The 13,205-nt window shown below is 38.5% G+C and overlaps 1 long non-coding RNA gene across 1 annotated transcript; it reads left to right on the top strand.

The window, feature by feature from the left end:
* The first annotated feature begins 834 nt into the window (after nt 1-834).
* LOC118476661 (uncharacterized) lies at nt 835-6,451 on the top strand. The gene is made up of 3 exons (XR_004857136.1): nt 835-1,287; nt 2,734-6,053; nt 6,218-6,451. It is a non-coding gene; the product is annotated as an uncharacterized lncRNA (long non-coding RNA).
* The last annotated feature ends 6,754 nt before the right edge of the window (nt 6,452-13,205 follow it).

The raw sequence follows: 13,205 nt of genomic DNA, 5'->3' as shown, positions 1-13,205 counted from the left end.
AGTTCATCATTATGTCTAGATAGAGTCCCCATTTTGCAAAGTAAGTTTTCATAATCTTCTTGAGAGCTAGTATAACACCTCAAATCCCTCAATTAAAATAATGTATTACTAGTTGTTATACTTAGTAGAGAGTAAATTAAAATTTGAATCAAGTGCTTGATTTCATTCATTCATTTTTTGGAGCATGATTTTGTTTGCTATTGATTGTGGATGATTTTGTTTATAGTATCTCTTTATTCCGAAACCCAATTTATTAAGATAATAGACTTTGGTCTAATAATATTTAGTATTTTAATTATAAATATTGTTATTAGATTTATTATATTTTTAAAATATTTTAAAATATATTTATTTGTATTTATAATAAATAACCTATTAAAAAAGAGAGAAAAGAAAAAAAGAAAAACCCTGGTCCTAACCGCCCGCCAGGCCCAGCCGACCGCGCTCCCATCCCCATATTTCCCCCCTCTCCCTCCCTGGGCTGATTTGGTGACCGGGGATCCTGAGGGGAAGAAATCCTCTTGCTATTCAAAATTGAATTGCAAAGGGATTCCTCCCCCATGGATCCCCTAGGGATCCCTAATCACCAAATCAGCATTACGAGTTGATTTGGTGATCCGGGATCCCAGGAGGATTGGAGGGGATTGAGGGGGAAATTAGTTTATTTCCACTCCAATCCTCCCTTGATCCCCTTGTCACCAAATCAACCCATACAGGTGGTGCCCACCCCGGCCCCTTCCCCATCGCGCGTTGCGCACCTGCACGAACGCAGTGCGCCGCCGCCGCTTGGCCCGGTGTTTGGTCGTCCACGTCCCTTCCCTTTGACTTCCGCGCCCGGACCTACGTCGCTTCGCTCAGCCGCTCTCATCCCCTCACCAGAAACCGCAGTGTGTCTCCCTCTCCTCTTCCCCACTCTCGCTCTTCACTGCGGCAGCGCCATCAATGGAGTTTGATGGTTGTCGTCGGCCGTTTCTCCCTCACCCAACGCCCTCTCTCCTCCCTCTCTCTATAAAACCCAACGCCGAGCCCTAGGGATTCGGTTCCCGATCATCGAGCTCGATCCCCACACCTCCTCCTCACTACTCACTGACCAGAGCGCCGGGGGAGCCCCTGCTCGCCATTAAAGCCTTACCGCTGTCCGGAGTTTGTCGACGACCACCTGACGACGTCCTCTACTTCTCCTCGTCGACCCCCACCGCCGAAACCTGACCCCTTGGATGACCCTCGCCGGTTCCCCCTGCTCACACGACATCTCTATGTAGAGAACGCAAGAACCAGAGGTTGAAGGTGATGGTTCTAGTTCATAATTCTTTCTTGCTACCCTCTAGCGTCTACGCTTAACTGTGAATTAATCCCTGCAACGATATTTTGAGATGTGTAAAGTATGTTCTTGTGTAAATTAAACATTTGTCTCATGTGTATGTGATAAGTTATTTTCATTATTGATTCTGTTATTAGTCGCATTAGTGTAATTTAATTTGGTTATGTTCATTGAGAATTTATTTAAATATAATTGTTAGAGAATAAGATTAAGGAATTGGTAAGACCACCTCTTGGAAACGAAAGAATGCTAGATAAGTGTTTATACGTTACCATTGCTTATAACGTAATTAGATTTTTAATTAAAATACATGTGGTTATATTCATGTGCTTAATCACTAAGAAATAGTAGAACCTCTATCAATGTTGAAATGACATCGTCATGATCATGTTTACTATAGTCCAAATTAGGGCTGGGCAAAATACTCGTGGCTCGTGAGCTCGCTCGACTCGTGGCCAGCTCGGCTCGACTCGGCTCGTTTCAATTTTACCACGAGCTGAGCTAACATCTTAGCTCGGTTCGTTAACGAGCCAGCTCGACACGAGCTCGAGCCAGCTCGTTAGCTCGAATGAGCTAGCATTTATCTGTAAAACAAAGCCTATACTTGTATTGGATGAATTAATAAGTGATGAACTATGTTAGTTTAGGGTTTAAATGATGTGATATATAAAATTATGAGTATTGTTAGTCTTTTCTAGTGTTAAATTGGTATGAAATTAACTAGCAATTGATTATATTGTTGTATATATACATGTATACTATTTTTTGTTCTGGCTCGCGAGCTAAACGAGCCAGCTCGAGCTCGCAAACGAGCCGAGCCGAGCTGGTTCTCTGGCTCGGTTGCTTAACGAGCCGAGCCGAACCAGCTCGTTTCCTTAACGAGCCAGCTCGAGCTCGGTCGAGCCGAGCCGAGCTGGCTCGATATCCACCCCTAGTCCAAATGGTAGTTTAATATAATTCTTTTGATGAACCATAGATTATGTGTCTTCTAGAATAACTTTGTAGCATCTAATATAGTTTCCTTTTTGAAAGAAAGAATAAAACTAAAATGAGATTCGTGCTTTCCCGTAGAAATAAATTAATTAGTAATTAATCCAAATCCATAGAGGTTGATTTAACGCTACATCCATGTTATGAATTTATATAATATTCGCTTCCACAGTTAATTTGCCATATAATATTTTCTAGGGAAATAGTGAAGTACAATCAATAATATTTCATGTCATAAGAGAATAGAGTGACTATCAGAGTATTTTAGTTTATATTATAGTTGCAAACCAAGTTTTTATGATTGAATGTTTTCTTTCTTTTTATAATCGTGATTTGTATGGTGCATGTTTATTTGTGGAATGATGTATGTTTATTTATTGGTGAATGTTTTCTTTTGTATGTGCGATGTGTGACGCTACTAGAAGTTGACTGTATGGTAGAGAAACCGAATTCATTTGAGGAAAACCCGCGAACACTTTTGAGCAAGGCAAGTGGATTCTCCCTCTGTATTTCTTATTGTACCCAAATAATACATTCAATAAGATTTACTTTTGGATATGTGCATAATTTGATGGGTTTTGTCTAAATAGGATTACCTAGAAATACTGTCATTATTCCTTGTTTAACCTGAGATCAAAGCTATGTTTAGTAACTATGCTACTGCTCAACTTTATCATCATGCTGTCACTATTGTAAGATAATATTGTTCCTAAGATGAAATTTATACTATTGTTGTTAATCTGATGGTTAAACAAGATTATATTGTAATAAACTGAACATGGAGTGACCACCTAGGAAAACAGTGCAACCACAAGTGCTATCATGGCTCTGGCTTTGGTAAATAGCTTTATAGACTTAGTGCTTAGCAACCTTACCTGAAAGATGGGCAAGAGGGGGCGACATTGGTTTGGTGGCGGCTCACATTAACATGGGGTGATAGTCTTGGCTAAGGTGCCTCACCCAGAGGATCACCAATACTAACGTGGAAACCTTAGCGATTGACTTTGTACTAAGGATATTTTGTGAAAGTCTCATAGTGGATCCCTAGCCATTCACCTCGGCAGTGTTTAAGGGTCCGTACAACCCAGGCTAGAGGGGATACATGGCTTGTGGGTAAAGTTATACCACCTTTGCAGAGTGTAAAACTGACATATCAACCGTGCTCAAGGTTAAGAGGAGCCTGGATCCTCACATGATAATCGAACTTAAATATGGAGAATAAATTGTGATCCTTGGTTTAAAAGGATTTGCTTAAGTGGTTTCATTTAAGTGCTTTTGAGATATAATCATTATGCTCATGATTAATTGGGTTTTGGGATACACTTATAATTAGTAAATTAGGTGTTGTTAATAAAATACCGACCAACTAAAATGCTTACTGCATAACCAATTTGCTGAGCCCCCACCATAAGTGAGCTCACCCGCTAAATTTTTTATCAGAAGGTGATGATGATGACTTTGATGAAGATCTTGATGAGTATTGAGTCTAGCGACGCCTCGGTCTTCTCCTTAGTTTACCTGAATTCCTTTTGATCTTAAGTGGGAGAATGCTTTAGTTTTGTTAACAATGCTTATCATATGCTTCTTGTTTATATGGTGATAATGCATATTTAGTGCTTCTGTAGCTAATTGACACTTTAATATTGATATCATCTTGTGTTTGGTGTGTAGATCGATCAATTGGTATCTATCGTGCTTGTTGTTTATCTTGTGATAGATATTCATGTTGTTCTTGTATTTATGGCGCTTTAAATTGGTATCTTGATGTTGAATAGTGGTAGGTTCATATCCCTGTGGTATATCTGTTTAATTGGTATTTAACTCTGATTTTGTGCATTTGTGTGTCATGCGCATTACGGTTTAATTCTTGACACTATACACCCAACAGATGATAAGTTATAGTAATGCTTCACACTTAGCCTAAGTATGTGTAGTTTGGCATGTGAGGCCAAAGTTGAGATTTTCACATAAGCACATATTTAGGGGGAGCATTCTATAGCTTAGAATTTAAAATTGTGCTTTAAATATTAATATTGTGTAAGCTTTAATTGTGTTGCCATCAATCACCAAAAAGGGGGAGATTGAAAGCTCTCTTGTGGGTTTTCGAGGTTTGCATGACAACCCAATTAAAGGACTGACAAGCGTGTTAAGTGTTGGATAGGTGTTTAGTGTAAAGCCTATAAAGTTCAACACAGTGTAGAAAGACATTGTTTATGTGAGACTTGGTGTTCATATCTTGAAGACAACTGGTCAAGCCAAGGATGGAAGCAAGAAGAGCTTCGAGGTACCGAGTGCACGGGAGAAAGTCAAGGAGGCCGAGGAACCCAAAGCCAGGGGTGAAGAAGATGTCTTGACAAGTCAAGGTTGATCGAGATGAGAAGAGCTATGGTGCATCAATGATCACTACCTAAGATCATGACTTACAAAAAATGAGGTAACATCTAGTTATGTGGTGTAAGTCATAAGACTCAAGATCAAGCTCAAGATGAAAAACAAGGTCACTATAAAATAGAGCTCTGGTTGAGGTGAAATAGAAAAGATGTAAGATAATATGAAAAGAGGTAATCTTCTGGGACTTATTCAACTAAACTATACTCTAAAAGTATTTGTCTAAGTCACAGGAAAGTCCTCCTAAAAGTTGAAGATGAATGGGGAAGAAAGAAGAGGAAAGCACACAAGTGTGCTGCTGTCTAGGTATGACCGGACAGTCCGATGCATCTCACCGGATAGTCCGGTGTGCACATGACAGTCTGGTGTCCTAGACTACTAAATGTCCGGCCTCAGGTGTCTCGGCTACAAATGCCAGACAGTTTGGGCCCATGCATCAGATAGTCCGGACCCATGCGCAGACAGTCCGGGCCCAATCATTGGACAGTCCAGTGGTCCTTAGAGGCAACAGCTAGTTGACACGTTACCAGTGCCAACGAGAAGATTGGTGCACCGAACAGTCTGGTGCCGGCACCAAACAGTACGGTGCCCCATAGAAGCGAAAGGTGGCCCAATCACAGATTCTATGACCGTTGGACGGAGGCGTATCAGACAGTCCGATGATGGCACCGGACAGTCTAGTGCCCCTTCAGAGTGGCATTTATTCCCGAGGATTGAAATCTTCTTTGCATGGAAAGGGGCAATGGCTAGGGGCTCTTTTGGGGCTATAAAAGGACCCCTAGGCATCCTTTTGGTGTACACAAGTGCAGCCAACAAGTCCATACATCATTGTGATCAATTCTTTGTCTACCTCTCTTGTATATTTCTCTAGTTTGTGTAGAGGCGCAGTTATAAGCCTTTAGAGAGAGGGGAGATGCTGCTGAGAGCAAGAGCAAGATCTTGAGCGTTGTTACTCTGCTAGAGTGCTATCAAGAAGACTGTAAGCAGTCGTTGCATCGTTGTAACCATCATCGACATAGTGGAAGTCTCTATCTGTCACATTGACAGATCTGAACAAACGGAGGAAGGAGTTAAAGTAGACTCCAAGCCAAGGTGTGGCTAACTCCAACGAGGACTAGGCAAGTATTTCAGGCTTGGTCGAACCTCGAGATAAATCCCTATGTATGTGTGATCTGCTCTGTGTTGTGTTGTGTGATGTCTCTCTATCTTAATTGCTTTTTATACTTGCACTTCAATACTTATCTGTGGTACACGCTGTCTTTGAAGTGTAGGGTATTTCGAGACATGAACTTCAATTCTGCTGCGACCTACTAGAAGGATCTTTCATTCCACTATGATCTAGTCTTTGAGTAGAGTAAGAATTTCTAGTTTTAAGTGTTATTTTTTATTCGCCTATTCACCAACCTCTAGGCGACATACAGATCCTGTTCCCGAGCAAAAGGAACTTTCAGTTCCTTCCATTTGCTGAGCCCCCAATGCAAGTGAGCTCACTCCTTGCTAATTTTTTTTTATCAAAAGGTGATGAGGAAGACTTTGACGAAGATCTTGATGAGTACTGAGTGTAGCGACGCTTCGGTCATCTTTCGGTGGGAGATCACCCATGTTATTTCTGCTGTACTTTGATTAAGATACTGTTTAAGACTCTTAAGTCTGGATGATGTAATAAAGTTATTATACTCTCTTTTACACCTTTATTGTATTGTCTTTTGAATTTTGATATATACACTTGTGACGTCAACCTATGTGTGAAAATAGATCCTGGCACACATATGCTATGCATTCAGTTTTGCCCCTAAAACTGGGTGTGACAGGAGTAGTATCAAAGCTATGCTGACTCTAGGTCATTAGACTAGTTAGAAATGGAATGCCTAGTCTATTCAAAATATGCTTATTTTGTTCTTACAATTTTATTTTATTAATCTTGCCTCTTTTAATTCAACTAAGGTAACACTTACTTGTTTTAGATGGTGCGCACTCTCCAGACCACCCATGTGAACACCACCTGTGTCCCTCCATCTTAGTAGGCTCCTTTCTACGCAGTTGTGGTGGAAGAAGAGCCTAAGGAGTTGTATCACCTTGTTGGAGGAAATGGTGTGATTTTGGAGAACAGTTCTGAGGAGATTCTGGCGACGCCCACTCAGCCACCAACACCTCATGCCTTTGCTACTGGAGCTTCTTCTTCGACACCACCTGTGCTAGTAGCCCAAGCCCCTACTCCTGCAGGTGATGATCCTGATGATTCTGGTGATGATGGAGGCAATGATGATGATGAAGAGGATAACTAGGACAACAACAATGATGATGCCAACAACAACAACAATAACAACAACAATGAGCCTGACCAGGAGGATGGTTTTGTTGGGATGTGGCCTATCGCAGAGCACTACACTTCAATGTTTGAGACGGGCCACTTCCCAAACTTACTACAGAATGTGCTTCACGAGCTGGGAACCTATGTCCGTTCTCTTTATGACACACGGTGGGTTTCTAAGCCCCCTTAGGCTTGTTATTATATCAACCGTCTACATATCAGAGTGATGGGTGAAGGAGATAGAGGTTCAGGACTCTCTCATCCCACGAGTCTTTGACGCCGTTGTCCACCTACGCTGCTTCGGTCAGTAACGCTGCTCAGAGAGTTTTGTGGTCACTTAGCCATACTTATCGTCTATAGCTGCACGACACGACGTACATGCATCTTCCTCTACGTCCTCGTGGTGAGAGCCAGACTAGCTTGGTTCCAGGAGAAGTTGGAGAAGATCGCCTCAACACCCTTGTAGGTGTGTGGCAGGTCTTAACACTAACCTGGACAGTGCTACTTTGGATCTTTCAAGGATACACGAGCTTGAAGACGCTCATGCGAGGATTGTAGCATTGGAGGCTCAGCTTGAGGGAAGAGATCCACCAGAAGCTGAAGTTCCTATCATAGTTGTGTCCCCGCCTCGCAAGAGAATTCGTTACGGAGCCCCATGATCTATCACTAGGCTGCTCTAGAGTTCTATGAGTCATATTGTAATAAGTTCAAATCTCGCGTTAGATGATGAAACCTTATGATGGTATTATTATAATAACAACAATGTGATGGTGATGTTTGCATGATGTTTGATTTGGATTTTTTGAGTGCAATGATCTTATGGAATGATGGTCATACGAGTATTAAAATTTATGAATAATTCTTAAACTTGCGTTCAAAAGCTAGTCCCCCTAAAATTTTTATCTATTTTTTACTTATCTAAAAGGGTCCACTTTCTAACTAACCAGATGGTGAATACTCGCTCAGGTTCTAGACAAAATCAAGATCAACACTTTGGTCAGTAGTTGCCACCACCGCCACCTAACCCAACTATGGAACAGTTCATCGCGGAACAAATGCGGTTATTACAAGGTCTCACTGCTTTAGTACAACAACTCAAGTAGAACCAACAGAACCAACATCAACAAAATGCACCACAAGCTAGAGATAAGCACATGTATTTTATGAGCCATCACCCACCTACTTTCTCTCACTCAGTTGATCCCTTGGATGCCGATGATTGGCTCACTGTGCTAAGCAAGAAGTTAGATATCACACAATGCACTGACAGGAAAGAGTCCTATATGCTTTTGGAAGGATAGAAGGAGCTACATCTGACTAGTGGGATGCCTAAACTGTGGCCCATGCAGATGCAAATGCTATAACTTGGCAAGAATTTCAGGAGAGCTTCCGTGCTCCTCACATTCCCTCGGGAATAATGAAGCTTAAGAAAAAGGAATTTTTATCGCTTACTCAAGGAAACATCTTTGTTAGCGTGTACTGTGATCGCTTCACTCAGCTTTCACGTTATGCGCCAGAAGAAGTGGACACTGATGAAAAGCGCCAAGAGTGTTTCCTAGAAGGGTTGATTGGACCTCTGAATTATCAGTTGCAGAGCCACAATTTCCCAAACTTTTAGGCTCTGCTTATCAAAGCAGTTGGTTTAGAAAGCAAGAGGAAGGAACTAACTGATCATAAAAGGAAAATTTCAGTCTCATGGACAGTCCAGCATAAACACCCGTCATCAGAACAACTTCTAAGGCTCCTGGTATGTCTCTGGTAATCGGAGTGGAAACAATAATTACCAGGTGCAACATTTCGGACAACAACGTTAGAGAAGCAACCAATCACAGAAACAGCAGAGAAGAAGTTCTCAGATAGGTCAAAGGTCTGGTGGATATCCACAGGATCATCAAGGAAGCGTCATGAACACACTGGGCAGAAACAACAATCAAATTATCCCAGTTCATCCCAACGGATGCTTCAAGTGCGCCACCTCTTGGTAACAAAAGAATGCTAGATAATTGTTTATACGTTATCTTTGCTTATAACATAATATATTTTTAATTAAAATACATGTGATTATAATAATGTGTTTAATCACTAAGAAATAGTAGAACCTTTATCAATGTTGAAATGACATAGCCATGATCATGTTTACTATAGTCCAAATGGTAGTTTAATATAATTATTTTGATGAACCATGGATTGTGTGTCATCTAGAATAACTTTGTAGTGTCTAATATAGTTTTCTTTTTGAAAGAAATAATAAAACTAAAATGAGATCCGTGCTTTCTGGTAGAAATAAATTAATTACTAATTAATCCAAATCCATAGAGGTTGATTTGACGCTACATCTATGTTATGAATTTATATAGTATTCACTTCCACAGTTAATTTGCTATATAATCTTTTCTAGGGAATTAGTGAACTAAAATCAATAATATTTCATGTCATAAGCGAATAGAGTGACTACCAGATTATTTTTATTTTTTATTATTGTTGCAAACCAAGTTTTTATGATTGAATGTTTTATTTCTTTTTATAATTGTGATTTGTATGGTGTATGTTTATTTGTGGAATGGTGTATGTTTAGTTATTGGTATATGTTTTCTTTTGTATGTGCGATGTGTGATGCTACTAGAAGCTGACTGTGTGGTAGAGGAACCAAATTCGTTTGAGGAAAACCCGTAGGACACTTTTGAGCAAGGCAAGTGGATTCTCCCTCTACATTTCTTATTGTACCCAAATAATACATTCAATAAGATTTACTTTTGGATATGTGCATAATTTGATGGGTTTTACCTAAATAGGATTACATAGAAATACAGTCATTATTCCTTGTTTAACCTAGGATTAAAGCTATGTTTAGTAACTATGCTATTGCTCAACTTTATGATTATGTTGTCACTCTTTTAAGATAATATTGTTCCGAAGATGAAATTTATACTATTGTTGTTAATCCAATGATTAAACTAGATCATATTGTAATAAACCGAACATGGAGTGACCACCTAGGAAAACAGTGCAACCACGAGTGCTATCATGGCTCTGGATTGGGTAAATAGCTTTATAGACTTAGTGCTTAGCAACCTTACTTGAAAGATGGGCAAGAGGGGGCGGCAGTGGTTTGGTGGCATGTCACGTTAGCATGGGGTAGTAGTCTTGGCTAAGGTGCCTCGCCTAGAGGGTTACCAATACTGATGTGGAAACTCAGTAGAAATAATTCATGTAAGATATTTTACCATAATAATTATTCAAGAAAACAATTCAGACACGTAGCCAAATTTTATATTTAACATTTATTTAACTTTTAGAAAAATAGTTTTAATTTATAACTTTATTATAAAGAAATTTTAAAATTTAAATCTTTAGAGAATTTTCCTGAATCCTAAATAGGATTTTATGTGTTACAATACTCATGAAGAATATCGATGGATTTGTATGACGACACAATATTGCCTATAAGAATTCTGCATCCTCCTCATCCATATCATTAGGTAGAACATGAGTTCTACCGCGTTCATTTCCTCCAGCGTAACCATGATCAGTAACATATGACACTTTTGCTCTGTGGAAGAGGTTGTTGTGTCTCATGAATGAACTTAAATCTGTCGTCAATGTTTACATGGTTTCGAGTTGTACAAGGCGAAGAGCTACCCTCTCCATGCTTTGTCCAAATAATGTAATACTTCATAAATCCTCATCATATCAGATGAGAAATGGTTTGTTCTGTGTCATCAAATACAACAATATTTTCGCAGTCCATGCATAGACAATATATATGCTTTGTCTTTGTTCTGCAAGCATGGTTCATAGCGGCATCAATAAACCTGTGGACCTCAGATATGTATGATGGATCTAGCCTTGATAAGTTATACATCTAGAATGTCCTCTCCATCATCACCTATAAAAAAGTAACTTTTACACAAAAGAACACAAATTGGCAAGAGAAACATAAACCGACCTCTCCTAACAAGTAACAACTAATAAACAAAAAATCTTAATTACCAAACCTATCTTCTCTCTCCATACAAACACATGCCCCATTCATTAAACAACTAAATATATCATGGATAAACTGATTTGAGAACTAAACATGCAAAGGAGAGAGAGAATACTAACCATCTTAAGCACCTCATTTAGAAAATAGCGACAAAAATCTAGCTACTTTTCTCTCTAACTAATGGTGAAACCCTAGATCCAAAATGTGGCTAAAATTGAGGAAGAATGAACAAAAATTGGCAAGAGAAATATAAACCAAACTTTCTTAGCAACTTATAAACAAAAAATCTTAATTAACAAATCTATCTTCCTCTCTCCATACAAACACATGCACCATTTATTAAACAACTAAATATATCTTGGATAAACTGAATTGAGAACTAAACAAGAAAAGGAGAGACAATATCTAACCATCTTAAGCAACCTAATTTGAGGAAATAGATAAAAAACCTAGCTACTCTTCTCTCTAACACATGGTGAAAGCCTAGTTTCAAAATGTGGCTAAAATTGAGCAAAAATGAATAAAATTGGCAAGATAAACATAATTCAACCAACCTTTCCTAGCAACTAAAAAAATCTTAATTACCAATCATATCTTTCTCTCTCTCTCCATACAAACACATGCACCATTCATTAAACAATTAAATATATGTTGGATAAACTAAATTGAGAACTAAACATGAAAAGGGAAAGAGGAGATACAAAATCTAACCATCTTAAGCAACCTCATTTGATAAAATAGAGAAAATAACCTAGCTATTTTCTCTTTAACGCATGGTGAAACCCTAGATCCAAAATATGACTACAATTGAAGAAGAATGGCCAAAATTGGCAAGAGAAACATAAACGAACCTTTCTTAGCAACCTTGATCCAAAACATGAAGATCAAAACCTCTCCCCTTGTATTTTGTGAAATATGGAACTCCAAAATCGCGACAATGGCTGGTGGCTGCGAGAAACAGTGGAATTCGGGGAGAAGAAGGGATACTTATACCAAAAACATCATTGTTAGTCATTTTATTAACCGAATGTGAAAAATCATTATCACTGACGAGTTGCTTAATAAAACCACTAGTGAAAAACGTCCATTTTCACTGGCGGATCCTTACATTAACTGCCAGTGGAAATGGACGATTTTCACTAGCGGTTTTATTAAGCGAACCGCAAGTGAACATATATTTCCACTGGCAGTTCTGGGATCGGGACCATCTATATTCTATCACTGGCATATGATAACTGAAACCACCCATAAAAATTAGACCCCATAACAGGCTTAGAGTTCTTTTCTACTAGTGCTCTGATTTCGGGTACCTATTTTTGTTTTTCATTGTACAATATTTTTTATAAAATCATAACTTTTATATATGAACTCGAATGAGGATAAAATTTATTTGAAAATCGTATAGCTCGAAAAGAATTATATACATCACTTTTTGTTTGAACACATATTCATGTCAAAATTATAAAATAATGTCCAAAACTCCAAATCTATATCAAATTAAAAGACTATACATCTTATGTGTAACTCCATAACTTATTAATAGACTATATATATATCACATGTTGGTCTATCTTGTGTTGTATTAGACTATGTTATTTCATTTGAAAACTATTGTTGTATTAGACTATTGTGTGTTTTTGAATTTTGTCATTACATTCGGACTGTTGTGTTGAACTATGTATGATCTCAGCTTAGTGTTATATTGTCATATTGATCTATGGTCTATGCAATGGTCGCGGTGTAACTGTCTTACACGCGAACTAAATTCTAGTCAATTATAAGCAATTCATGCATCATCCAATAAGTATCCAGTATCTGCATGTATCCAGCCAAATAATATCTGTATGTGTCACACATCTGTCCAAATAAATATCTAGTTCCTATATTTGTATCCATCCCATTTCTATGTATCTGTATCTAATCTCAAATCGATGCAAGATGACCTATTATCCAACCACATCCGTCCCATTTTCACCTCTAAGGACATACACCATGCTCGTGCTAGGACTAAATAGTAGACATGAATACCACATATTGCTACTTATACATCCAAGGTTTGATTGGAAGTAAAATATTTTTATAGTTAGTAGACAACACCTAGTTTTATACGAATGACATAGTACTTTTACTATAAGGTGTGTAGCTGTATTTTCAAAACCATGATATTTTATATACTATGATATTTTAAAATATAAGAAACTCCACTGCAG

The sequence above is a fragment of the Zea mays genome, chromosome 3 (genome assembly GCF_902167145.1).
Source record: "Zea mays cultivar B73 chromosome 3, Zm-B73-REFERENCE-NAM-5.0, whole genome shotgun sequence".
Taxonomy (NCBI): Eukaryota; Viridiplantae; Streptophyta; class Magnoliopsida; order Poales; family Poaceae; genus Zea; species Zea mays.
Note: the sequence above shows the minus strand (reverse complement) of the source record. Positions and strands in the feature narration are given on the sequence as shown.